Consider the following 26,983-nt stretch of genomic DNA (forward strand, 5'->3'; position numbering starts at 1 on the left):
CCATAAGTAATTATAATACTTATACTTAATCGCGGTTAAAAATATCCACTGAAACCTGACTGGAATCTGATAAACCGAAATAAACCCACATCTGGCTACATGTCAAATATCAAGTTGTACAATAATAAAACGAACGGGTTATCTATTTAACAATTCCATTAGTCTCGATAAGGGAGGCTTGGAATAACTCTATAGCGGGGACTATATGCGGAGTGTCCAGACCAGTAGGTCACAGGCTTATTTAAAAACAATGACAAGTTGAATCCATTAGACTTGCAGAGACAGGCTACCCCTAACCGGGTCGGTTATATTCGAAACGATCGAAACATTTCTATTATTGGATCATTTCAGTCGAAATGCTGCGGAAATTCAGCCTTTTCCCGCCTGAATCAAAATGTTGTGATGTCGGCTCGTTGATTAAAAGCATTGTAATTAATATGATGATTCTGTATCACTGCGAAAACTGTTATTAAAATAGTTATTAATTTAAATAGTATACATGTTAATTACATAGGTTTGGCATACGTTATAACGACGAGACAATAAGAAAAGGAAATATTGTTAAATATCTGCAAGACAGAGACTTGAAATTTCAAATAATGATTTCTTGTTAGCTTGATTGTTAAAACAATCCCATCATTGTTGTCTGCATTCCGGAAGCAATAACATACAAACTTTTTAACAATAATTAACCATTCTGTCTATATCAATCTATTGTAATATTATAAAGAGGGAAGATTTGTATTTTAATGTCTTTGTATGTGTTTGATTCGCGCAAAACCTACTGGGCCGATTTTAAAATTTTTTTCACCGTTAGAAAGGTATCTGTGTAACATACGATATATTATACTGCGTGGACGTTAATTACCCGTGGACGAAGTCGCGATCAACGGCTAGTTATGAATAATTCTGTTATCAAATATCCTATGTTATCTTACAATTATCATATATAACAGCACTAATACATTTTCTTTTTGTTTCAGGTAGAATTATGCAATAAATTTCACAAGAACTTCTCTCGCTCGATATCACTCGCAGTAGATGAGCAAGAAACGTAAGTTGCCAAAGATATTAATGAAATTAGTTATAAGTTTCTATTCGGTATTCAGTATTCCTAGAGATTGTATAACTTTGCCTTATAATTACAAAGATAACTTCTATGTGATTTCATTAAGTTTTCATTTGTCAGGATAGAGTTGTACTCGCTTCTTTGTCTTTAGAATTTACATTGAAACATTTTGTAAGATCAAGATGTTATCTTCTAAATTAAAAAAAAAAAAACATGACTATAAAGTATAATCGGGAGGGGTGTTTCCATTTGTGAGTTATTAATGATTTTTTTATAGCAAAACATATTAGTAGATTTTTATTAATTTACTAATGTAAGATAACCATACCAACTAAGCTCTAGGAATCGTGGGATTTCAACCTTCGACCGCAAGATCGGTGGTCCGTACCCCAAAACCTTTGGCGCTTTAAATTTATATCTTAATAAATTTTTATTACGTTTAATAAATGGTTTACAATTAAATTAGTCAGATTTTTTGACAAAAATTAAATGTTAACAATTTACCAGGAAAAAAGTTGCTCATTGTTAGCTTTAAACGCCTGCAGAGGGCTCGTAATAATAGGGCATAATATATTCAAGTCGAGTCAAATAAAATTAGCACGGTGAAAAATGTAAACGGTCCTTTTTACTGCCTCGAGGACGTGTAAGCATTACCTCGCAGGACCCTCCCTTACACGGATATTTCTGTTTTATTTCACTGAAATAGATTCTTAAGTTAACGTCCATTCGAATTTTAACTTGAATTCTTAAGTAAGGGTCAAGGAACTCGGTATATTCATGTTGAAAACTTTTGTATGGTGTATAAAATAGTGCTTGACTACAATCAATCTATGGTCAAAAGTTTATCATACAATTACAGTTTTTTGAATACATCTATGTGAATATCTTAGTAAATTAACAGAAACTTTAAGATGGAACTCGAAAGGGATGTAATTTAATAATTATTTATCAGTTCTTTGTATTTAAAAGATTCTTACCAAAATATGAATAAATATTGATACATTATTCACGTTCATTCGAAATACAATTCGCGTACACCGCAGTATAATTTGACATGAATGTCCTGGGTGCAATTGACATGAATGGATTTTTATTACCTGATTTAATTTACAATAAAACGTAATATTGTCACTTAAGAACTACTTTTTTTTTAATTGTCGAAAATCTAAGTGTCCTCTTTTGTTTTGTTACAAACATTGATTTTAATTTTGTCATGTCTAACAAACCGCAGTTTAATCACTGAGGAAGTTCCTTAGTGTATATTTTTCAATGGTCTAAATCAAGCAATCATTCGAACATTCAACGAATAATCGAATAATTAGAAATGGTTAGTGCGGAATGCGTTTTGCTGCATTTAATCTTGGTTTGTTTACTGAATGTAAAGCTTGGTAATCGTTCCATGAAACATAGCATGCTGGCTTTATAATTTCCCGGTACGATGCTGTCTTGAATTCGATTACTATTCCAAGCGATAGAACTATTACTCAAATTTTAGTTGATATTGATTTAGCACTTCCTTGATGAATAGTTGCCTAATGTGATTATAATTCGACTGCAACTTTCTTCATTCGGGATAGTGGTCAAGCGCTACTAAAAAAAAAATAATTTTATAAAATACAAATCCTTGAATATTGGTTGCATTAAAATTTGTTGTATGGAAAAATTTAAGATGGTGTAATTAATAGGTAAGAATTTAAATAATGATTTATTTAACTATCTTTTTAAACTAATATTAAATAGAGTCGGAAACAAAGAGTCCGGGAGTGGATATTCAGCTCGAATATTTTAAGAACCAAGTCAAACAATGCTTTATCCTCGCCCCAGATTTAATAGTAAGTAATTAGGCTACCAGGCAACTGGGACACGTATAAAAAATAAGGACAAAAAAAGTAATAGGACATACATTTTGAATTAAAATTCTTCAATTTCCATCCATAATGTTTGGTAAGCGTTAACCAAAGCCTATCAGAAATTTCAAAGCTTGAAATCGGAGGCCTTGGTTAAACTGGCTGGTTACAAAGTTTAATCACGCGAACGAAACCGCAGTCAAAAGCTAGTTTGAAATATAAAGAGGTGTAAGTGTCGAGTGTCGGTTGATTATTGCTTATTATTGAAGCGCGTTATTAAACGGATAGCGGACGCCCGCGTCATTGGACGGACTGACACTTGTGGACATTTGAATTATATTTCGGTGGCTTTGTTATGGTTCTGTTATTTGTAAATTCTGTAGCTATTTAAACGTATCCTTCTGATTTTATCATAGCTAGAGAACTAGCGAACTATGTTAGTAGGAATATTAATTTTAATAGCGCATTAAAAATATAAAAAATGCTCAAACCTAGACTGGCTATAAAACAAATGGCCACGCACTTGATGTTTAGTGAATTGGAGTACTTTTTTGTATGTTTTTTTTACAATATTAATACGTTATAAATAAAGTGTACTACGATATGTGCAACGTTGGCAATATTACAAAATAGTATTGCCTATTAGCGGCGCCAATTTCTACATTAAAATTATTTTACGAGCGTACGACAGGGGGCGTGTGAAGTCGCGGTCATGCGGAACAGATGCCAATAAAGTTTTACTTTGTGCAACTTAGTCTGAACAAATGTGCATATTAGCTTGAAAAAAGCACTTAGCATGCTCGCTGGGTGCGGGTGAACATATGAATGGAGTTAATTGGACAATCGACTCATTGAGGCGTGCTGGGCGGACCGTTTGGACGCTGCGCGCGGCGCCCGTGCCAGTTGGCGGCCGCGTAACGACAGCTAATCAGCTCGGGGATACATTTTTATATCGCTTGCAAGGTTAACATATAACTACCTTGTGATTTGTAGTACAATTGTTTAATTTAATACAGATAAGATCCCGTAACATCAATTCCAATAGACAAACAATCTTTCGCTTTATTGAATCTTGAATCATTGCGCATTTTGTCAGAGATTTGACTGGTTTATTTTACACTATCTACATTATTTATTTGCTGATAACTATAAGGAAATACAACTTTTTAAGCAAATAATACATAAATATTGAAGTCCAAGCCGGCTTGAATTTAAACTAAATTTTCCACTCTCGTTTGTTCAACAGAGTGCCGCTAAGTACTGATTAAAAGTTTCATGTGTTGGCAATGAGATCGAGGTTACGGTCCGATGTAATGAGCAACCATATACCCGCGGTACAAGCACGCCCGCGCCGCCAGCCGTAGCTGCTAGCGTTATTATTGAATAACAAAACAATCTCCTTTAGTAGCATTCGAGATTTCTATTAATATTCTTCAGAAGTATTGAATTATTAAGAATGTAGAAAACGTAAATTGCAATATCTATTCTTAGTGTTCAAAATAAAATAAAGCATTTTTATAAAGGATCGTTACATTATAATTGAATTAGTAAACAGAAAATGGTTAAAAAACATTTGTTATAGGCAAATCAAGTTGCCTTTTTGAATTTTGTCTACTATTCAAAAGGCAATTTTACGTTTAAAACAAAAGAACGGCCTAAATAATCGTCATTAATAGCAAATGATTGCTTCAAATCAATCGTTCACGGCGCTCAATACCTACCTACGATTGAGCGAACAAGCAATATTTCACAGTAACGTCGGAGTCAAGGTTTAAATTTCCGAGCTGGGTCAGGTGCAGTGAGCATCGTAATCAGAGTGCGTAAAGACTGCGGTATGCTAAAGGACGGTTAACAGTTGAGTTAAGAATAAAGCGTTATTTCACGGTAGGTGGGCGCGCTAAACAAAACGTTTTGTTGTTTAAATAATAAATTAAAGGTTGCGGAGCTCCGCAAAAGGGTAAAGAATACTCTTACGCTTTAATAATCACTCTCATTATTCTAGCTTTAATTAAAAATATTTTTGAGTAAAATATCTTTATAATTCTGTGAAATTGTATTCAGTTAGTAGCTATTTGTATGGATTGAACAAAACTGAAAATATCTAGAATTTTCTGCAGATTTGGTTCAATTATCTCTTTTTCGTAAGACAAAAGGTGAATTGTATTTCATGTGAGTGTCGTTTATTTAATGTCCCTTGTAGTCTTGTATATTATTACATAATCTAACTATAAATTCATTAGACAAGTATTGTACTAAATTCTCACTCGAAAACGATCATTGTTTGAGTTTCAAATCAAGACAATTGCCACGTGTCTGTTTCCATTGTTTATTTATTCAAGCGAACTGTGGAGTGCTTTTATTGGCTTCTCTATATCGATTGAAATTACTTACAATGAATTGATAAGATAGCTACGACGAAATTAATATATTGATGTTTTCTATCTCTGTACTTCGATACTCTGTCACAGAGTTATAAAGAGAAGAAATACATAGGTATTTTATCAAACATTATACGTAATTATTTTTGTAAAAGAAGCGATAACAATAAATATGTATCTGTACAAGAAGATTTTGAAGTCACGTTTCTTTTCTTATTGATCTAAAGTCTAAGCAAGTAACAAAATTTTGATATTTTTTACATCCTTGTACACTTACAAAAAGCTAATTAATTTGCCAAGTTCTTGGTATTTAAAATGTAATCAGTATATCAAATATAGCATAACCAAACAGTATAACTGAGTATGTTTTAATAATTTGTTAACTAAAAAGGTAAGGTCTCTAAGGCCTCTTTCTTTCGTTGTCGAATAAAAATATTAAGCAATCCATCTTCAACCGTCTCATTTTAATACGGAGTAAAGTAGATTGTGTATCCAACACCATTGCTGTCTGGGATATTGTAAGTTGATAATGTGGCAACCTGAGCCGGTCGCCATTTTAATCTTCTGTCAGAACTGGAGCCGAGTGCTTCGAACAACTTTTCCATCAGCTCTAAGTTTTAATTTCATTTTGAACCCGTCAGCTTTTCTAGTTTTTGTGTTCTAATTTCATTTATTAATGCTGTTTAAATACTTTGTCATTAAACTTATTCAATAAGAGTAAAACATTTACTCCTGCATTTTCAAGTACATAGAGTTGGGTAAATAAGCATGTTCACTTAACGATTTCTTTATTTTAAACAAATATCATAATGTATGTAAACACTGTAAGAGACTAAAAAACAAAAGGGTGTTGTTTTGTCATCAGTTTTGTTTAATATAAATACTTGCTAGCCTATTTAAGTTTATTATCCGATAGAGGAGGAGATGCACATAAAGAGGATATTTCCCCTTCCTATGTATCTCCTCCTCTGTCAAATCCACTTCCCCTTCCCATCCTCTTCTTATAAGAAAAGGGTGGTAAAGTGAAATGGACTTAAATTAGGCTTCAATAAGTCACTTAAGTATATAATATGTTTAATGTAACATACATACATATTACACAAGAACATTACGATCATCTAAAATTCACATTCACGTTTGCGCAGTTTAAACAACTAGTAGTAAACCGACGTACAAAGCTGAATATTTAAGCGATGTCACATTGAAACTTCTGAAGAAAATGCTCGTGATTTCTCGAATACAAAAACGCTGCTTTAAAATTAATAGTCCACCTGCTAGCTGCTGGCCGTCTAACACTGAGTAAACACAAAACACAACGAGACGCAACTGCGATTAAACCCGTAAACAAAACTGATTCAACTTCTCTTTTGTAATCAAGAGTTAAAGCGACGACTTATTCAATTTACATAAACAGTTTTGTATAAGACAGGAATATTTTATCTTTTAACGAACGGCGCTTGTTTAAAATACCTGTTTATAGAAAAACTTTGCTTAGCTGTGTTAACTTGAACTTCTAGAGTTTATCGAAATAATAATGTGCAAGACTCTATTAATTTATTAACCAAAATAGACGATAGAGAAATGAAGCGTTAGTACGCAGTTTTAGTAAACTATATACTCAAAAATGAATCTATCAAATAAAATTTAAAGATGAACACAGTATGGAAGTATGAATTTATTTGTCTGTCAAAGTTGATAGAGGTGTAATTATAATACTATTAAAACCATATAAATAAATTAGACGGTAAAGTATTTCAAGTATAAAATGGTAGTTATGAAAACGCGTCGACGGAACGCGTGCCACGACTCGGTATGAATTAGTCGCCGGTTGACTTTACTCGTTTAATAGTAAAAAAGAAAAAGCGCTATTAAATTAATGGGTATGCAGGATCGGTCTGGCTCGCTTAATGGCCGCACCGCACTCGCTTAATTCGCTAGCTACCAGACAGATTGCGGAGACATCATTTGTATGGTAATCGAGCAGTTCGCACGTGACTTGATATGTCTTGACTGCCCGTGATAGATGACTGATGATAACACGAGGTGTGAAGTCGGTTTTAGTTTTAACGTGTTCATTTTATTATTTTTTTCTAAAACTGCTGCAGCCAGTCAGACGTACATTTTTTTATTACGTTCTCTTTGCTCATTGTCATCCCAAAATTTAATCTATAAATCTGTTTAACATTTGAATTACATGCAGTAATACAAATAACGTTTCATTAAGCGAACGCATTTCGTGTCACCAGTCACCACAATCGTACGGTGTTTGCGCGGCCGGCCGTGCGAACTGAGTGGCTCGTTGCTTTTCCATAGACGACTATTGTGGCTCGCATCTTTTTATGCCATGTGGACATTGTCAGAGGAGAATAATGCACTCGATTCCCACGCCCCTTCCACATCCTGCGGTATCTATACGTGCTTGTAAACGGTACAAAAAATCGACACTAACAAAAACATTACGCTGTTTACAAATATTGTATGAGATCATGCCTTTAATTCGGGTAACTATAGTTTAGTGTAACTTTTCGCGTAATTTTGAAACACGAATCGATTTCTGAATGTTGTTGATAAAAACTGATTGGGATTCGAAATGGCTAAAGTCAACAGTTGTATTGTAGAGGTAAAAAAGACACGATATTTTCACATTTCTAACAATATCCGTGTTAATTAAATCTGTTTTCAAAGACTTATTACATTTTCTACAAATAACAACGAAGTATAATTATTATGTAAAGTTGTTAATGAAGTTATTAAATTATAACTACATTCAAGACTAACAGAAGTTCTTGCAAATATTGCAGCGATTCGCGCTTTCAAGTACTTGTTATTGAAAATTTAATTGCATTGGTACATATTGTAAATTAACTTTATGAACTGTGCGCAAAGTTTAAATTAATCGGAACTCGGAAAAACTTGACAATCCAGGAGAACGAAGATTGAGTAAGGTCTAGAAGATGTAGGTTATAGAATTAAGACCAGAATTTGGTCTCTAAAAACACAACGTCACTGCATTCTGGTGTTATGAAAGTTAAGTGCGTTACGATGCATTAATAACCTCAAAAATTATGAGTTCAAATTTTAAGCGATAAATTGTAGATAATTCAAATAAAAGCAAAACATTTTACGCCATCTATACGGCCAATGGGTTTACATTTATCTAGCACGAATCATCATTCTTTATCGGCGATTGTAGTAAAATGTGCGGTTTTCAGGCGTGCGGAATTATGACAATCCAATAACTTGCTTTAGGTGGTTCGGCGCGAGCCCAAATTATTCGTATCGAGGATGCCAAGTCCCGGCGCAGGCTGGCGGTCTGGCAGCGCTCATCACACGACCCATCGCATCGCATTAGGAACGCGCACCTGCTAATGAGCGACACTATTGAATGCTATATCAATGCTATTTGTCAAGTTACCATGCCATAGTTTTACGTTAGAAACTCGTATACCTGAAACACCTTATTTTTATGTATGTTAATTATTACATTAAATTTTCACATATTATCTCATCTTTCGATGGAAAGTATTCACACTTTCATCCTTCACAGTTTTAGAGGCAATTTCATTATCTTACTTACCTTTACGGTTAAGTTAACCAGCACCTTCTCTAGACCTAAGTACTCTGCAGTTAGCAGCCGCACGTAAGATCGTAATTTTATGCATTTATTCATTACAAAATTCATAGCACATAAAAAATAATTCCCGGTTCAATTGCGTTAAAAAATTTATGTCACATTAAATAGTCAGAGTTCGCTATCGCGTTTCCGTGTGACGAATGCTTTATTGCATATTGCCTTCTAGAGCGTGGCCGCATGACGCAACATTCATATGCAACGCCCTCGCGATACATTGCGCTACTAATGAATAACCTTATTAGTTGAAGGTTGAAACGATTCCTAGAGCTTTGTGTATATTCATCGCAATACCAAAGAAATAATGGCGTATTTACACAAGCGTAAAATGAACTGTAGCGGGTAACTAAATTATCGATACCGCTTCTGTAGACAAACGGACTCAATTTTTTAGACGACAACATTTTCTTCAAGAATTTTTTATTCGCTAAAATGGAATACTCGAAGACGGAATTTGATTAAGAAACCTATTTGGATGCGCATTATTAAAGCTTCACTAAGCTTGCGCTTTATTTAACATCGGAGTAGCCGATATTGTCTCTGTCCCGCTATCAGTCGGATAACTGATTATAATATTACAACAAGTCATTGAAATAATAAATAACCTACAGCTTTAATAAATTCATATTTTGCTATTCCTTTGAAAACTGTCACCGCCTCGGTGTCAGCAATCAGTGGAGGAAATTTGAATAATTTGACTTTTATCCTTCAAAGGATTTCATTGAAAGGGGCCATCGAGTTTGTTATTTCCCGTAACGTGAATTTGAATTTTGCTAATATTTCAAAAACATCGATCGGATAGACGGGAAGTTACAATCATCGGGAAAGCTTTTAATGGGTATTAAACGAATGAAAGTTTCGAGCCGTTTCGTTCAATTTTTATTGGATTTTTTTAATGTTGGTAAAATAAATGTATTGAATATTTTGCTTTAACATATTAAGTGCGGTTTGATGTAGGTTTAATATTTGGCGATGGCGTGTAATTCTGGCTGTGTATCGGATGAGGTCGGACGCGGTGCGACAGCATCCGGCATCGGCCGCTCGTGACACCAATCTCCTCATTGTTGTACTGCCACGTTACTCCGTTAATGAAATAGTACAGTACCACGTCGATGCAGCGCACAGAACGCACTGCGGGATTCCGATTTATAGCGACATCTCCCACTGATTAATTTAATTGTCGCAACAAAGGTGTTTCATAGTTGGAGCTTGGTTCGTTATCGATTCAATAGATGGCGTTGACTGCACATACTTTAAATAAAATGTAAATAAATGTATAATAGGTTTAGAAATACGTGCTAAATAATATTAGAGCTCTATTATAATACTAATATAATTATAAAAAAGAATATGAATTCAAAATTACGAAACGCAGAAATGAATTGTTGATAACTTTTTACTTATTTTTTTTTTAATTAGTAAGGAACAAATTTGTAGGTTTTGTAGGAACAAATTTAATTATAAAGTTACTTTAAGTATTCTTTAATGAAATCTTAATGTAGAGTGTTGGAAGACTGGTGTAGTCTGATAGTTTATAACTAGAGAAGTTAGAACAAAAGTAAGGAAACATTCAACTTAGACGATTGCTAACTTGTTTTATTGTTCAGAAACAAACAAAAAGAAATAAAGGAATAGAAAATGTTAAAAGTTACATTTTGTTACTGCAATAAAAACTTTAATAGGACAGCTAAAATTTATTTTAATAGTAAGACATTGTCTAAGACTTGTACACAAAACCTTAACATAAAGTTTCACTGATGACAACGGGATTTTTTATAAATTAACTATTTTATTCATAGCTTATGCCACTCACACATAAACTAGCAATAGTATTGTGGCATAGAATTACTATTATTCATCCGTTGTGGCATATTAGATTATTGTCTTTAACAAGTTTTGCGTAAATCTAAAATTTTAATGGCGATCTTAACGGAACCCATGGAAAAGCAATTGGCAAGATGTTTTAATTCTTCAGACCAATCAATAGATGTGCAATAGATACATTGAATCTATCGAAAAAAGAATAAATACCCTAAAATGGTCATTAGCATGAAGTTTACTCTGGCGTAGGATAGTTATGTCCGTTTAAATTTAGAACATCGTCCATCCCTGACAGCATTACTCTTATTCCACTTGACTTTGTACTCTTGTACGAAAGTTTCTCGAAAAATTCACGACAAATCCATGAAATGCCACACCGAAGTCTCCAAAACTTCTTACCGAATATACGTTCGTAATATATTCGGACGGGGAATCAATTTTATGAACTTTGTACACACTAATATTAAGTTGCAAGTTGTTGGACGTTTATGGGTGTACAAGTTTTGTTGCGTGTAATGTAGATTCGTAAAAACATTTTTCTTTAAACTTTAGACGATTAATAATCTTTGTTTATTTAGCATTCTTTTTGAATTATCCTATTTGATTTGTACGTTTTACTATTTGAAACTTACAAGATTTAAGAATTGCTGACTAGTGTAAAGTTACCCTTGTATAAATTTTCTTTAAACTTTTCTAGAACTCTCGGAACGGCTATTGAATTTAAATAAGATAAGAAATACAACAGTGTGTTTATATTATCAGAAAAATAGCTGTTATTTAAAACTTACTAAACCACAGAATATACATTAAATTCCTTTACTTAATAAAATCCGATAAAAGTTTACCATTCTTTTCGTATGTACTTTAGTTAAGCGTACTTAAACACAATTATATCCCCTTTTGAGGTTACATATAGGTATCATGTACCGAGGGCAGGGAGGTAGAGGAGGGAGGGTGTCCGGTACACGTTTCGGCAAGTGGCAACTCGTCACGTGCCCGGCCGATTGAGGAACGTGTTCCCGCCGAAAGCTTACAATAAAAGCTTCTAACTAATTGTTCGTTTCGTTTTCGTGTTTAACTTGTTATCCTTACATTGGTGCTTTGAAAGAAATTAGCTAGCGTTCTTTATAACAAAAAAATATGGAGATATACTGGGTATTGTACGTTTAACTATTTCACTAAAAGGGATAGTATTAAGTCGGTGAAGAGTAAAACTCTTACGATATTAAAGTCCATAATCTTGATTGAACTTTAAATTATGATTTAAAATGACCTTTCTATCTTCTTCATTAGTCATTTAACCTATCATTTTACTTACGGTTAAATTTTTTTTCCTTCAGTAATGCTTCAAACATCAATATTAGTTCGTCAGTTTTTTAATGAAATGTCTTGATATGTAAATAAATACGAACTCCAGGAAGGTGTATAAAGATTCATCAGCATCACGATCTACGTGAGAGCGTTTTTAGTTTGAACAGTAAGCTGAGAGGAGATAATGTTGCGGCGCAGGCTCGGCTGACACCGCCTCGCCGAGGTGGGTTAATGACTCCGCAGAGGTCGGCCATTGTTTTTGTAAACAATGCAACGCCGGGCGCGCCGTCAATCCTTCCAGTTATTCGCCTCACTAGGTGACGTGCCGCGACCCTTTTTAGCTCTTACGTGAAAAATGTACTCTCTCCCGCTCCCCGGGATTCTACCAAGTTTAATTAATCGTAGCTAGCGTCTATATGTATGAATACGCGTAGGACATTAATTTTAACGCACGTCCTAAAAGATTGTTTACGTAATAGCGTTTGTTCTTTTAACATTGCATTTAGGACAAAGATTAAAGAGATCAATATAAAATAAGAAATATCTGTCTATGATCTCTTAAGTAAATAATATACTGTTTTTACTGGTAGCGATGACTTAATGACGTCTGTAGTTAGCATGATGTAAAACATTACCTAGCTAACAAAGTACAGCGTTTACGAGGCCACTATTCTTTAACTCATATAAGACAAGTGGTCCTGTATGAAACAATTTCCTAAGTATTATGTTAGGAGCAATAAGTACTAGCTAGACTAATACGCTCGTTAAACCTATACTTATAATAATTCTTTTGTTAACGTCGACGACAAAGAAGCACATTAAATAGTAGGGCGATATTGAGCTACTGTATTTCAGTCTATATGCTACATATCTGCCTATATTGTGTTGAATCATCTTAACAATTTTTTAGCAGATGGGAATTTCTTAAAACTCTATTTCTAACATCAACTAAGACTTAAATTGTTCCAAGTCTTATGCAAAAATGTCTTGAAACATACTTTCCGTACAGTTTTATTCTTGTTCATGTGCTATTAAGATTTAAAAAGTTTCAGACCGGAAGGCTGTCTATGTAGGGAGAAAAAATAGTTATGTTGTTTCCAGTGATTTATAAAAGCTTATTTCTTCTTGATAAATCTAGTGAAACATCACTTTGAGATAAATTTTTGTTTAATAATAATGTCTGGATATGACTATCGCTTCCAATCCAGTCAGGCGTTTTTTTTTAATTCATTGATAATGGAAATGAGGCTACATAAAATGAAAACAAAAATCTCCCGCAAGTGTTAGGTAAATTGGTGAAAAAGAAAATATGGCAGTAATGTAAGGCGTAATACAGCCAGGGCTGGTGGGGGATAAGGGGGCTTGGAAGTCGGAAAATAACTGGCATCGCGGATAATTAATGGCTTCATTTATGCTCCTGACTCCTGATTGTGCTGACCGCTTTATGCTCCTTCGAAGTAGGTCGCTTTTTTCGTTGCTCGAATTGTTATTGTTAGACCAGACCTAATTGAAAATTGTAAGGGTTCGATAAAATCTTTAAGGGTTCAACGCAATTTCGCAACTTTTATAGCGCCAATGTAATCAGTTCTTTAAGAACGATCCTCGGTTGAAAAGTTGCCGCCGGCAAAATTTAACCGATATAGACTTTTTATTACTGCTCTAGCGGAATGTTGATTCAACGAGCTAATAATCGCCTTTTTATGGGAGCCATCCATTGGCCTTAGATGTTCTTAGTTGTCTGTGATCTCGTTCATCTGCAGTATACTAGAATCGTCGCAAGAGGGTGCTGTCTTTCATCACTGTAGTGATATTTAGTTTTCTATAGAAGTTGTGAGAAATTGAGAAGCAAAAGGTTAGCTCGATATGGACATGTTATGCGACGAGAAGATAGGGACGTAAATCAGAATGTGTTAAAATAGAATGTGGATGGCTACAAAGGTAGACGATGACCGAAGAAAGTATGGACGGATTGTGTGAAAGAGGATATGTTAAAGAAAGGAGTGGATTCAGATATCAGAGTAGATAGAAATATGGAAGATAGATGTATGAAAGAGCAGCACATACTGTGCCGACATGTGTAAAAAAAAAACAGATGCTAGTTTAAGCGTCATTCCTAAAGTACTATTTTTACTCAAATAAGAGCAATGCAATTTAAGGTTTCTTAAAAGTGCTACAAAATTAATTACGTAAAAATATAAGACGATTTTTCACACCATGACGGTTTTATAACTGCACGGTTCAGTTCTCCTTCCGTCGCTTTTTATTTGCGGCAACAGGTTATGAGCGAACAAAAAAATTGGCTCCGAAACGGAAATAGCAAAGCAAATTTTGGTAAAGATTACGGAACGAGTTAAAACTTAAACAAATTAATTAATTGCTCCGAGTTACTATATTAAAAAGTAAATTTGTTTAATCTAATCATGACAAGGTCTTTAAATTAAAACTTAAACCTTTATCATATTACATTTTTTAGACAATTTGTGTACACCAAAAACACGATGCAAATATTAGTCAGTGGTAACTATTTTTTGTGGCTATAAAATTTCGTTAGTACAGAGCAAATGAGACATCGCATAAAACATTTGTATTAGCTAATGCCTTTATTCAGTATCACTTCTCAAAGTTACATTTCTTAAGTCCCTAATGTGAGACGTGTGGCAATCAGTTTCATATAACAAGCTTAGTGGAATCGATATGTGGCGTTAAAGTAATAAAACTCAAGGAATGCTTTCCTTGATTTTAAATATACAATCAAACTTTATTACAACGGTTTATTACAACAATGTTCGAAACAAATCTTTGTTTTTCAAATGTTTGAACACCTTATTCTTTCGTTATTGGATTTGAAACCAACATTTTATTTTTTGGTCGCACCTATGAAAAAATTATAATGATTTTTTTTCCGTAATTCTGCGTTAACATCTTTTATTGTCTAACATAGTATCTAACAATGTTTACGTACCTGTAAGCAAGTATTTAACGTTACGAAGGTAGATTAATTTATTCCAAGCTACGGCAGCTGCCAGGAGGTATTTTTGACAGACCAGTAATATATTATTAAAGCGGTACACTCTACCGACAACGTCTTAATAAATCTCTCTTCGTCTCAGAATATATGTGCGCTAAACATTTAGCTGCGACCCTTCACTGCTATTATTTTCATGCAAAATATAATTATAAATAAATTGAAAGTGTATTATTTATGTCGTTATTGTAATCGCGTTCTTTTGTTTGTATGTTTAGTTCAGGGAGTAAATTATAATATATTTTCTTTGCTATTTCGTGCATGTATGTGCAATTCTATAGTTCAGTTTCATAGTTACCTTACGGCTCGATTGGCTCAATGGATTACGAAGTCATTTTATCACTTAGACTCATTTTTCTACATTCTCATCGAAATACGACCACACAGTTTATTGTAGATATTAATGTAAAAATCTAAGTTGTTTACAGAATATACTTTTATGCAAATTCGACAGGGAACCAAACAATGATATCTGTATTCGCAACACGATCGGGCGCGACCCGATTACGCTCATCCCGACAGCCGTGACCCTATGAACCCTGACGGTAAATGTCACCGGGACAAGACGAACACACCGATACGTTTTACCGACTTTAAATCTTGAAGCTCCCTTTTAAGTAAATTTAAACGTGCACTGAATCAAACTCTCAAGGATGTTGTGCGACGTAACGTGTCATTTTCAACTATTTAATGTCAGCTGAAGGAAATGAACGGCCCGGCCTCCTGACGTCATGCTATTTTAGGCTCGTATATTTTGCTGTTATGAAATTGAAAATAATGTATGTAGTTTTCTTCTAAATGTATAAGTGTAACGAAAAAACTGTATATTTTCTTAAGATTTGTAATGTAAAGAATAAATTAAATGTAATAAATCAGGATAGGGAACATTATTGTCTATAAAAACTTAGGCTGGATAAGGCGAGGTTATTATATTTCGGAAACTATAGCCTTCTCGGCATCGGCACTCATATTTTTACATGAATGTTTTTCGTTGTAAGACTCTACCTATTTTAAATAGTTGTTTAATGGGTACGTCCTTAATTAGAAACTGTACCGAGAGAAATGGAGGCTTCTCTTCTGATTTAATGAGGAGGCTATCGTGTGATCCCTTTCGCACGGGTTCGGCCCCGCCCAGCGGGCGGTGAAAATCAATAACCTTGTCCAGAAGCGTGCTTGCTGTCCTCGCAACATGACGTCTCCCACGGACTGAAACAAGCTGCCCCTTTCATTTCCCAGTTACCTCGTGACACCGTTACTGTGATGTTAAATTGAAATATTTGTATGCAATCTCTAGTGGGGTAGTATTGAACATCCCTTTCAAATATTTCTCAGCTATTAACATATCTTTCAAGTTTTTTTTTTTAATTCAAGAGTGATAATGTTCAATGGGCACGTGATATTAGTTAAAATTAGTACCATTAATTAGACTATTGTTTATAGTTAATGAAATTTAAAAATAAACAAACAACTGTAGGACATCTTGGGCTGAATACTGTTAAATTATTTACTTAGGGATATTTCACCACCGATTAAATTAATATCAATACTTTACAAAATATATACAGTGTTGATACTTTACTTAATATTTTTACGCGACATTAAAATCTAAAAAAACAAGTTAATGACTGGAACATCTATAGCCTTCTTATTTTTCATGTAACACGACAAATATTTCTAATAAATGGAACAAGCGATTAATTTCCCAATGTTCCGCTACTTTGAACGCAACAAAATGAATATCGAAAACATTATCTTAATAAATTTCCTCCAAAATCATTTAGACGCTTTTAGTGGAATTAATATAATAAAATAATTTCCCTCGTAATGTGTAATAGAAGGCGGGATTCCGATAATTGCCGAAGAACCTCTCTGTAAGTTGTGGCTCGGCGCGAGCACCTGCATTAATTACAAGATTTAACGTTATCCCTTCCATTAATAAGGAATAACCACCCCCCACGCCGCTTTCTTTGTTCCCTCTATGTTTATTATAGCTGAAGATTAATTACGATACCGAATTTTAAGAATTCGCAACTTTGTCGAGAGAGGTATTCAGAATTTAATTTAAAAATTCCAAAGTTTAACGAGACAGGTGAGGGAAACTGCTAAGCGCGTTATGAAATTCGCCCGTACACTAGTTTCGGCAATTTTTCCTGCGCACACCGACAACTTTATGGCTTATCCTTCAGGCGTGTTCGCACAATGTTCCACCGGCGAACACAACTTTGCATATCATGTTCCACAGAACTAACCGAAATGCTTAACTAAAAAACGAACAAGCTAACATTTTATATTACACCTGCTATTGTTGGCTTCACCTTTTTATCTTTTTGCGGACGTCGTTAAGGCTCTTGTAGCAAATGTAATGAGATATGAATGACTTTTTATAGGATTCTTTTTTTACTTTATTATTAAAAATAAAGATATTAATCTTTTACTAATATATTTCTAATCTTCTTGATATGACATAAAAGTATGTGTGGTAATTACAGTTTTATAGTTTAATGGTAGGTTTTGTAAGTTTGTATTTGGTGTTTATCTTACAAACAATATTTATTCGCACTTTTAAGGTTTAATTACACCCACGTTTACAAAGAAATGAGTTTGTTAAACATAATTTGCGTGAAATAATTATCAAAACGTGTATGTAACGTAAAGCTAATTAATGTAACATGAAATTATAAACTTGTTAAAGAAAAGTTAATAAAAAGATAAATTTTAAAACGTTTGAGGCTTTTAAGTTAGCAGCGATCGGGTTTACATCTGGGTAATTTCACAACTTTTAATTATTCATAAATCAATGGGGGTTTTAAAATTAAGTTCCCATTTGTTCGTTTTACGAGTTCTCTGGGAAGCTGTTCGGAGTGAGTCGTGCGAGCGCCGGTTATGTATTTATGTGCTATTTTACGACTAAACATTGTTGTAATAATGCGCGACGTAAACCACGAACGATTCGACGATAATTAGAACTACGTGTACTCTAATGTAATTGTTACTAATATAGTATAATTACAATACATTTGTTTACACTCTTTTTACCTATTTCTTAATAAGTAAAGTTCCAATGCCTTTATAAATGCGAAAGTTTAGATGGATATGTATATTTAGTAACCTAAACTGCTCAGCGGATCTCGATGACATTTGACAGAGATGTAGAGTCTGGAAGAAGACGTAGCTTACTTCCTTTTTTTAAATCCACGCAAACGGTGTCTCGAGCGAAAGCTACTGACGTTACGAACTATTCATGGTATAATCAAAAGGGTTGACAGGTTTAAAACCCTTGCATGAGATTAAGTATGTGTAATAAAAAGTAAGTAAAAAAAGCACAATTTTGTTTTTCAATTTCGCACTCACTCGTAATAGAATAATTCACAGAGATTTGTGTCTGGTAAACGGAGATAGGTTCGCCCTTTGTCACGCTTGAAACGTAATAAGCTCAGGTGAAATGTGGACAACGAATTAGTGCCTTTTGCGTTTGTAATGAAAAACTGGATACATTATAGTCATTATTATTAAGTTGCAAAAAAGATTGACATTTAAACATTCCTTACGTAAAACTATCATTGTAAAAATATCTTTAAATGGAAGAAGAATCTCTGGTGAAAAAAATTGCTTGATTAAATAAAAAAAAAACTAGTATTAATCAATTTGTTTTTGTTTATAGATTAATTCTTCGTATTAAGTTTTCCAAATAGTGTATTTAATTGGTTGTTCGTATCTTAAATAATTTAGCTGACCGTTACCTTAAGTCTGTCAGGTCGACATCGATGCGCCCAATACGTCACTTAAGAAACATTGATTAATGTCAGTACTTTCATATCTGACTGCTTATTCTATTTAAATTGTTTCTTGTTAATTATTGTATACTTTGACGTATAGTTCTAAAGTTATTTATCACATATTAAGGTTGCTGTCTGTGTTTTTATTAAAAATGTCACAGAACAGATTCCACTCGTGTCGTATTAACAAGTAAAGAAATCTAACTACATTATAACACAAATTTCTTCTATAAATTTGCCCCCAATCACGCTCATTACCAAGTAAGCTCTTTCTCACTTTGTCCCCACTTTCTTGCCTTACTTAATTACACAACTTAAATATCTACTTCAAACTTTTGATTTTCTTTCAAGCTCTTGTTTGAGGTTAACTCGTTTCTTTTTAATTGTTACTTGCCTAGACGTTAAACGTTAGAACTACCATCAAAGTTAAAAGCGCCCATTAAAACGACAATAAATCTTGCCAACAGTTAAGTTTGTTGCAACACAATTATTATGAATTAACATGCGAGCTTATTTTTAATTATGTCATTGGTGTTGTCGCTTACATTATAATTAAATACAAATTAATTTAAGCATACTTTTTCATTTTAATGAAACATTTTTTTAAATATATTTTAAAAACCATTATAGTTTTGTGTCCAACCTCTATTTTTTCATACTAAAATATTGTTTACATTAAAGTTGTTTTTCAAAAGAGGGCATAAATTTATTAGCGCATCATTTGAAGATGCGTCGTTACATTAAAATTTGTTCTCAGGCTCTAAGCTGTTGTAGTTGTCTTGTTCAGTTTCCTTAACTCACATGCTAAGAACTTGCCAAAAACCAAGCTCGTTGAATAATTAAAATTTTTAAGCGATATCCTTCAACTTTTTCCACTTTCTTTAAGTGCATTTACCGAAGTGATAATGTATTCTTGTCGTTGTGTGTCTCGTGTTCCGTTAACTTTTGTTTTCGCACAAAACACGGTCGCGTAGATATTTTATAATAGACCGTAAATCAAGGATGCATGTCGCGAGCCCGTTATATTACCCGAGTGTACACTTTTATTGTGTGTAAACATTGTCAAAGAACTTTAATGACTCGATTGTGTTGAAAAATGCCTTTTCACATGATTACTAATGTTTACGTTAAAAATTAAATTAATGCTTTCCGTGTCTGTGGCACGTGCGAGGCTCGCCTTTCGTGTCCCAACACTCGTTCCATACAAATAGTTCGTTGAATATTTCACGTAAAAGATTACCAGTTCCGTTGGAAATAACAATCAATCGTCGCTAACGAGGGTTCTTTTACCTTTCCATAGACAGGCTATAATTAAATAAAATTGCTAACGTAACAATGTTTGTTTGCGTAACCATTAGTCGGTATTTAGAGTCGGTTTTGTTTCGAGCACTATTGTTACATTTACTGAGTCGTATTGACTGTTACTAATTAAATTATTTAAACGCTAAAGGGTAGTAATGAATGACTACAGCCTTGCTATAATGGTGATGTTATAGATTCTCGATATGTGTGCATAAATAACATGTTTTTAAAAACATTTAGTAAATGCCTTACTAGCACACTACACTAAATACACTAGTTGTTACACGCGACTTTGCCCGCGTGAAATTATATAAAAAAACATAGCCTATTACTCACAGATAAATTATCTTCCTTATGGTGAAAGAATTTTTAAAATCCTTTCCTTCATAATATTAGTATAGATCTGAACCGAGAAGTTACCATCAATTCTGCGTCAGCACACAGTTCTATGTCACAAGATAATACATCATTTTAAATCATGAACTAATAAAGGAGAAGATGTAGTGACGTAGTAACCTATCAAACATATTTACGTGAATAAATCGACGACAAATATTATTAAGTCGGGCGCGTCTTGAACGCGTGTCTGTACATAAATGAAGTTAATGTGGATGGCGTCGGCAAAGAATTAGATATCACGTGTCGATCGAACATCAAACCAAGTTAACATCGAGTGCATACAATTGATTGAAACTGTACACAAATAAATTTAACTTACATTTGATAACTAACTTAAGATTTGTTATCCACATTTGTTAGAAATGTTTGGTAGTCTATACTAATATCATAAGGAGGAAAACTTTGTTTGTTTGATTGTAATAAAATAACTCAAAAACATCATCATAAAGCTACATTGTCAGTGAGTAACATAGGCTAATTTATATTATTATTTAATTTCACGCGGATGGAGTCGCAGGCGAAAGCTAGTCCTCAATAAACATATGAGTAGCGTTCACAATTAAGCTTCTATTGTTATTACGTTCCTAATGCACCCTATTTTTAGTAACATAGATCTAAATTCATTTTCGTTCCGAATATTGTCTCAGGACGATCAAAAATTCAATTATGTTCTAGATCTTTCAACCTTTCAACCATACAGAGATAAATCATTAAGTCATAATTAAATAGATGTGCAAAGAGCAAAAAGATTTTACGGTTATTTTTTTACCTATTCTATATTGATTGAATCGTTTAACATACTTTATTTGAGTAAGAGCTCGGTTATTTTAAATCATTATGAATGTAAGCCGAGTGCGCGCTTGAAGGCAATTTGATAATGTCAGACGCGACATTAGCTTTAGTTAAATAATAGGATGGTAGATACACGCATAATAAATCGCGCAATCTAAGCTGCAAATCCCTTTAATAAGTCCATGAATAACGCACACCATTATCAAAGTCTTCCGGATATTCGAAAGTGATATATACCGATCTCACACATTGAATTACATTGAACTAATCGAATTTAATATAACTTAAGCATCTTAGTTAATATAATAAGTTTTCCACATATTATTAACAAAAAAATTTCTAACAATTTACACCGTGTCTTTTTTTTATTCGTCGTAGACCTAATTCATTAAAAATAGACATAATTACAAGCGCTAATGAAACGGAGTTCCTGCTATAGCGGCCGCGGCGCTCGTGACAGATGCCCAGCAGAGATAATAATTAGTTTTATATTTATTTTTAGGAAACAAATTTCATTTTCTTTTATATTTAACAAATCAATTGAAAAAAGGTAACGTTTCAAATGACAACTTTTTTGTAGTTCTTATTTAGCTTTATTTGATAGTCATTTGTCAGTTTATGAAGCAAAATCGGATCTGCTGTGATCACCATATGGTGATTAGATTATCAGGAAGGTGCCTGCCATTTTTCCCACGGATGGTCGATACAGTATGTACTATGACGTATGATCAAGTCATCTCTATCAGCCGTCATATCTGAATTCATTCCTATCTTACGCATATCGTCATTCACAATATCGTTATGCTGTGATTACATTGAACGAAGTATCATGTATGGAATGTTGTTAAAAATTTCGCCAAAAGATACAAAGGATATATTGTACAATATCAAAAATAATATATTCGCAAGGGAAACTTTTTGACGCTTCCTTTCTCCAGACGTTCCAAAACAATTTTGTATCAGAAAACAAACAAACTTTACTCCCCTGCTTGTTTGACAAAATACTTTTGAAGCTTGAGTGATTTAAGGGCGTTTACGAGCATGTAACGCGTGTCCTCAAAAATGCCTTCGTGTTTATAATCCGTCTTTTATGTTCTCATATTAACGAGATATATGTAAATGAGATCTTCTAAAATACGCAATGTTTAGCTTCGTTTGTTGATAGATAGAGTTAAATTTGTTCTTATTGTAAAAACAACGCTCTTGGAAACAATGGGCATGAGCTCAATTACCTCTACAAATAGTTAGAAAATGTCAATCATTATTATTATTATTTGTAGCTTACAAAATCTATATCTATAAGACAATGAATATTAGTCACATTAAAAGGAGTTTATTAGTTTAGTAAGATAAATCTATACTAAGTGTCTGTTTGTATAAAAGTTACATAATATGTAATAAATAAAAATTGTACAATTGTGATGCAGGAAGATAGTTTTTAACTGTTAGAATATTTGACGTCGTTGTTATTGTGTGGAAGCGCAAACAGCAGCGGCGCGTACGTTTCATTTCTCGCGCATTTCCAAACCGTTCCCGTTATAATTGATTTTACGAATTGCGCCTTTACTTTGTTTGTTGTACACTTGCTCCATTGTCAATTTGTAAATGAAAATTGTATTTTTGATGACGTAGCTATGTCCGGGATTATCTTTTTTATTATTTACCCTCGTGTATTCCGAACGGCAATTCGCTAGGTTATTGTTTAATAACGATGTTTGCTTTCGAATTTGAATTTGGAATAGAAATCGGAAATCGTTTATGTGATGTAATCTATGCACGTTTGTTGTTCATAACAATTGTTGCGGCATATTTTTATTCATTAAAATTTTACAACATATTACAACAAATGTTTGATCTAACAGTAGTAAACTGTTGACAATGATCAAATAAGTGTTAACCTAAAGCTGATTTTGCAGACACTAAAATATGAAAATCTAATCAACTTCCGATCTTAGACATTACAGAAAACTACATATTTAGTTTGGTGATAACAATTATTTTGTTCAACAATGCGGGAAATCTCTAATAAAGACAAAGTCAATGACCGTCTAACGAAAAAATATACCGCGAAGACGCATGTACGTATAACAATGTTAAATATAAACTATTCTAGATTAGATTCGGCATCGCGCTCTCTTCACGCACTTCGAAGTCGCGAAATATTCCATGATTTATTGCTTACAGCGGCCGGCGGCCAAGCCGTGACGTCACACGACACGTCGCCGCGCCCGCGACGTACGTCATCTCGCCGCGTGACCGAACTGCCTCTATCGTGTTATTCTCATAATAAACTTTACAATTAATAGTCTATGAATGAATCTCTAGTACTCCACGAACCAATTTTTAAATAATTTTTAGAGTATTTATGAAATATCTTTCTTTCTTCAGTACAATTAGAAATAGTTATGCCAACATTATAAAGAGGAATGATTTGTATTCTTGTATGTATTGAAATGTAACAAAAGCTACTGGGCCGATTTAAAAAATTATTTCACCATTATAAAGCTAAAATATCTGTGAGTGACTTAGGCTATATTTTTTTATTTTCTAATTTCACGCGTGCGAAGTCGCGAGCAACAGCTAGTCTAGATATAATTTTCATACGAATTGAACTATACCTTTTCCATATTTTTAGCATTTAAATTTTCCTTTTCAAACGAAGATATCTTGTAAAGCACGAAAATTAGGTTAATAACCCATGAGACAATAACGCATAGCGAATGTTCTGCCACGCAGTCACTCGGTCCATTGGAAAGAGTAATGTCATCTGAGCGGGTGGCATTCTTTTGAAATTGTAAACGCGAGCATATTATTATGGCTTATTTAAATTTGGTTTTCCTGTCCCTTGCGTCATCGGACGATAGCCTAGTTGGCCAGTCAAGTCATGTGACTAGTCGTAGTTTTCAATGTGTAAAATATATTGGCACTGATAGGATTATTCTAAAATTTACAAGAAGTAAAACTGTCGTTCAAAATAATTTTTGTTATATTCTTATTAGAGTTGAATCAGATTTGTTAGAGATAGTAATTTAGCAGTTAGATGTCAGAATCTTATCATCATTAACCTACCCTTGTTACGGAGGATCGGCACAGTATTTACTGCTCTTCCATACATTCACCGTCATATCTAAATTCACTCTTTTCTTAATCCTCTTTCATACAATCTATCCATCTTTTCTTAAGTCTTTGTCTACCTTTGTAGACATCTACATTTAATCTTATTATTTTATTGTTTATGTCATCATTTGCAAGTAGCTTACACGAGTACTAAATTGGTGGTACTGCTACACCTTATGCTAGTAGGCTTCCCGTAGCAAACGTTTGACAAACATAGTTATCAATCATATTGCAAGAGGCCTTTGTCCAGCCGTAGACTATTACACTACGATGATAATATGCACTACAACTGAGGTTAGCGAAGCTGAAAACAATGATCATTAATCAATTATTACAGCGAAATGACCCTTCCATTCCATTGTTTAGACTATGTTGGCTGTTGTAATTGCGCGCGAGTCCGAGTGTATGACAGTGAGTTTGTTTAAGATGTCTATCAATCCGTCGGTACGTAATAACCAGCGTGTATTAGCTAAGAATATTACAACCGGACGCGTTAATGCTTGTTGTTTTGACTATAAAACGTTTCTGCTATTCGAACGCATATAATACTTTGTGTGTACATTAAACTACATTGTGCGCGTGACAGCTTTTCGTTGACAATGTAACATGGAGTGCGTACTTTAGTTTTTGCTGCACGGCTGATTTTTCACAGTCTCGCTCCGCTTACTAAGGACTATTCTATATAAGCTAGGGTATTGATTTTTTATTCATAACAAAAAAAACGTCGTGCACAGAAATCAAGCACTAACTATATGCACACACGTGCACACAGCATAGGAATGGAAAAAGTTGCCGGCCTCAGTGTGACGTGGACACCTTAAAAAGCAGGGTGAATCGGCGCTTATTGAGCTAGCACGCATCTATCCTTCGACCGAATCTTTGCTTAGCTTAGGTGGAATCGCGGTAAAGCGCTGGTTTATTTATGTTAAAAACTATGTTTACTATGAAACCCTTTGATTAAATCTATATATTTGTAGGCTGCATCATCAGACAAATAAGATTAGAAAGCATTTGTTTACTTCTACCGTTTGGAACAAAGGAGATCTGAATTAGAGTCATTGTGAAAGAGCAATAAGACAGAATGGAATAGCTGCGGTTAAACTTAGTGCGGGCTGCGATCGAGTGCATTGTCAAGCCCAAGTTCCGTGTTCTATAATAGATGAACCGTCAGCGCTCGCAATAAACATCCAACTAATAAACGCTCTTCTGAATCACACTTTATTATTAAACCGCATTTTATATAATTTAATCTCCAGCAAACGATCAACTACGAATAGTAGTAATGAGTTTTCAGTCTATACAGAAGATGATAATCCTTCTGGAAATAGGGTATTGTTTAGTGACACAATTAATTTGAAACTTAAAATCTAAGTATGCACCTCGCAAAACGTTATCATCCAGGACTTCCAAAAACCAGTGAAAGTAGTGGTTTACCTTTCCGCTATAATGTATTACGTGTATTGTCTTTTACGTTTTGTTTTATTTTCCTGTACAAATCCTTTCTTTACAAATTTACGTTATAATTTGAGATAATTATTTAAATTTAGACGCGGTTGAGCGTTAATGCGCGTCTCATTACGTCGCTCGGAATTTGATAAATGAGCGAATTGGAAAACGCCTTGGAAACACCCCACGTATCACGATGACAGGATATAAATGAGCATTATATTGTCTACGTACATATTTCAACCTTTCGTTACATGTCGATAGTAGGCAGCAGGTCTAGCGTCCGTTGTCTTTTTCATTTTGCTACCAATCAGAGACGGCTGGTTGAAATATTTGGCAGATGTCCAATGCTGTAAATTAAAGTAATTGTCTTTTCTTTTTTTTCAGGTAAAACGCTGAAAGATATCTCCGAGGAGCGTGCGATGTGAAAAACCCCTTGTAATGCGTGGGCCGTTCGCGGTCAAAGCGCGTGACTTCAATCGAATTATTATTTGACTATTTTGCGGCGTGGAATGTTCTAGTATATTTCCAATATTAGCGTGCTAATGAAATTCGATTGTAACAACATTGTCGAAGTAATACAAATTATTTTAATGTATGTTTTATAATATTACAATTGAATCAATACAGGCTGATTTTACTTTACTGGCTGTTTTTTTCTTATAACACTGAAGTTTTATTTAATTTGTTAGTGTTTCAATAGTCTTATAATACGATGCTTTTAGCTTACTAAATAAATCTACTAACTAAATCTCTTAAGATTATAATGGTAAAAGTTGTATAGATTTTATGAATTATAGTATACCTTTACATGGTTACATGATGTTACATAAACTTAAAGTAATGTTATAAAGAGGAGATATTAGTTTAAAGCAGGCAACGTTGAAGGATCTGAAAAAAAAAGTTTAATGAATAAGATTCTCTCTTATCAGTAACCAAAAATGTAAACATGTAGAATTGAAAGACTTGAAATATTTATCGATAGTTAGTATGTAATTTGTATGAAACATGAAAGTAAACAGCAACCACAAAGCAAGTAAGTAAACACAGGGAACCATCCACTTAAGTA

General features: G+C 33.8%; 1 long non-coding RNA gene across 1 annotated transcript in view; it reads left to right on the forward strand.

Annotated features, from left to right (window-relative positions):
* The window catches only part of LOC106109286, a 45,308-nt gene extending 18,794 nt beyond the window's left edge, over positions 1-26,514 (forward strand). The window contains exons 2-3 of the long non-coding RNA XR_001225998.1: positions 984-1,054; positions 26,302-26,514. This is a non-coding gene — a long non-coding RNA (uncharacterized LOC106109286). The remainder of the gene's footprint in view (positions 1-983; positions 1,055-26,301) is intronic.
* Positions 26,515-26,983: the final 469 nt, after the last annotated feature.

This window comes from Papilio polytes, unplaced genomic scaffold, assembly GCF_000836215.1.
Source record: "Papilio polytes unplaced genomic scaffold, Ppol_1.0 DF821289.1, whole genome shotgun sequence".
NCBI lineage: Eukaryota > Metazoa > Arthropoda > Insecta > Lepidoptera > Papilionidae > Papilio > Papilio polytes.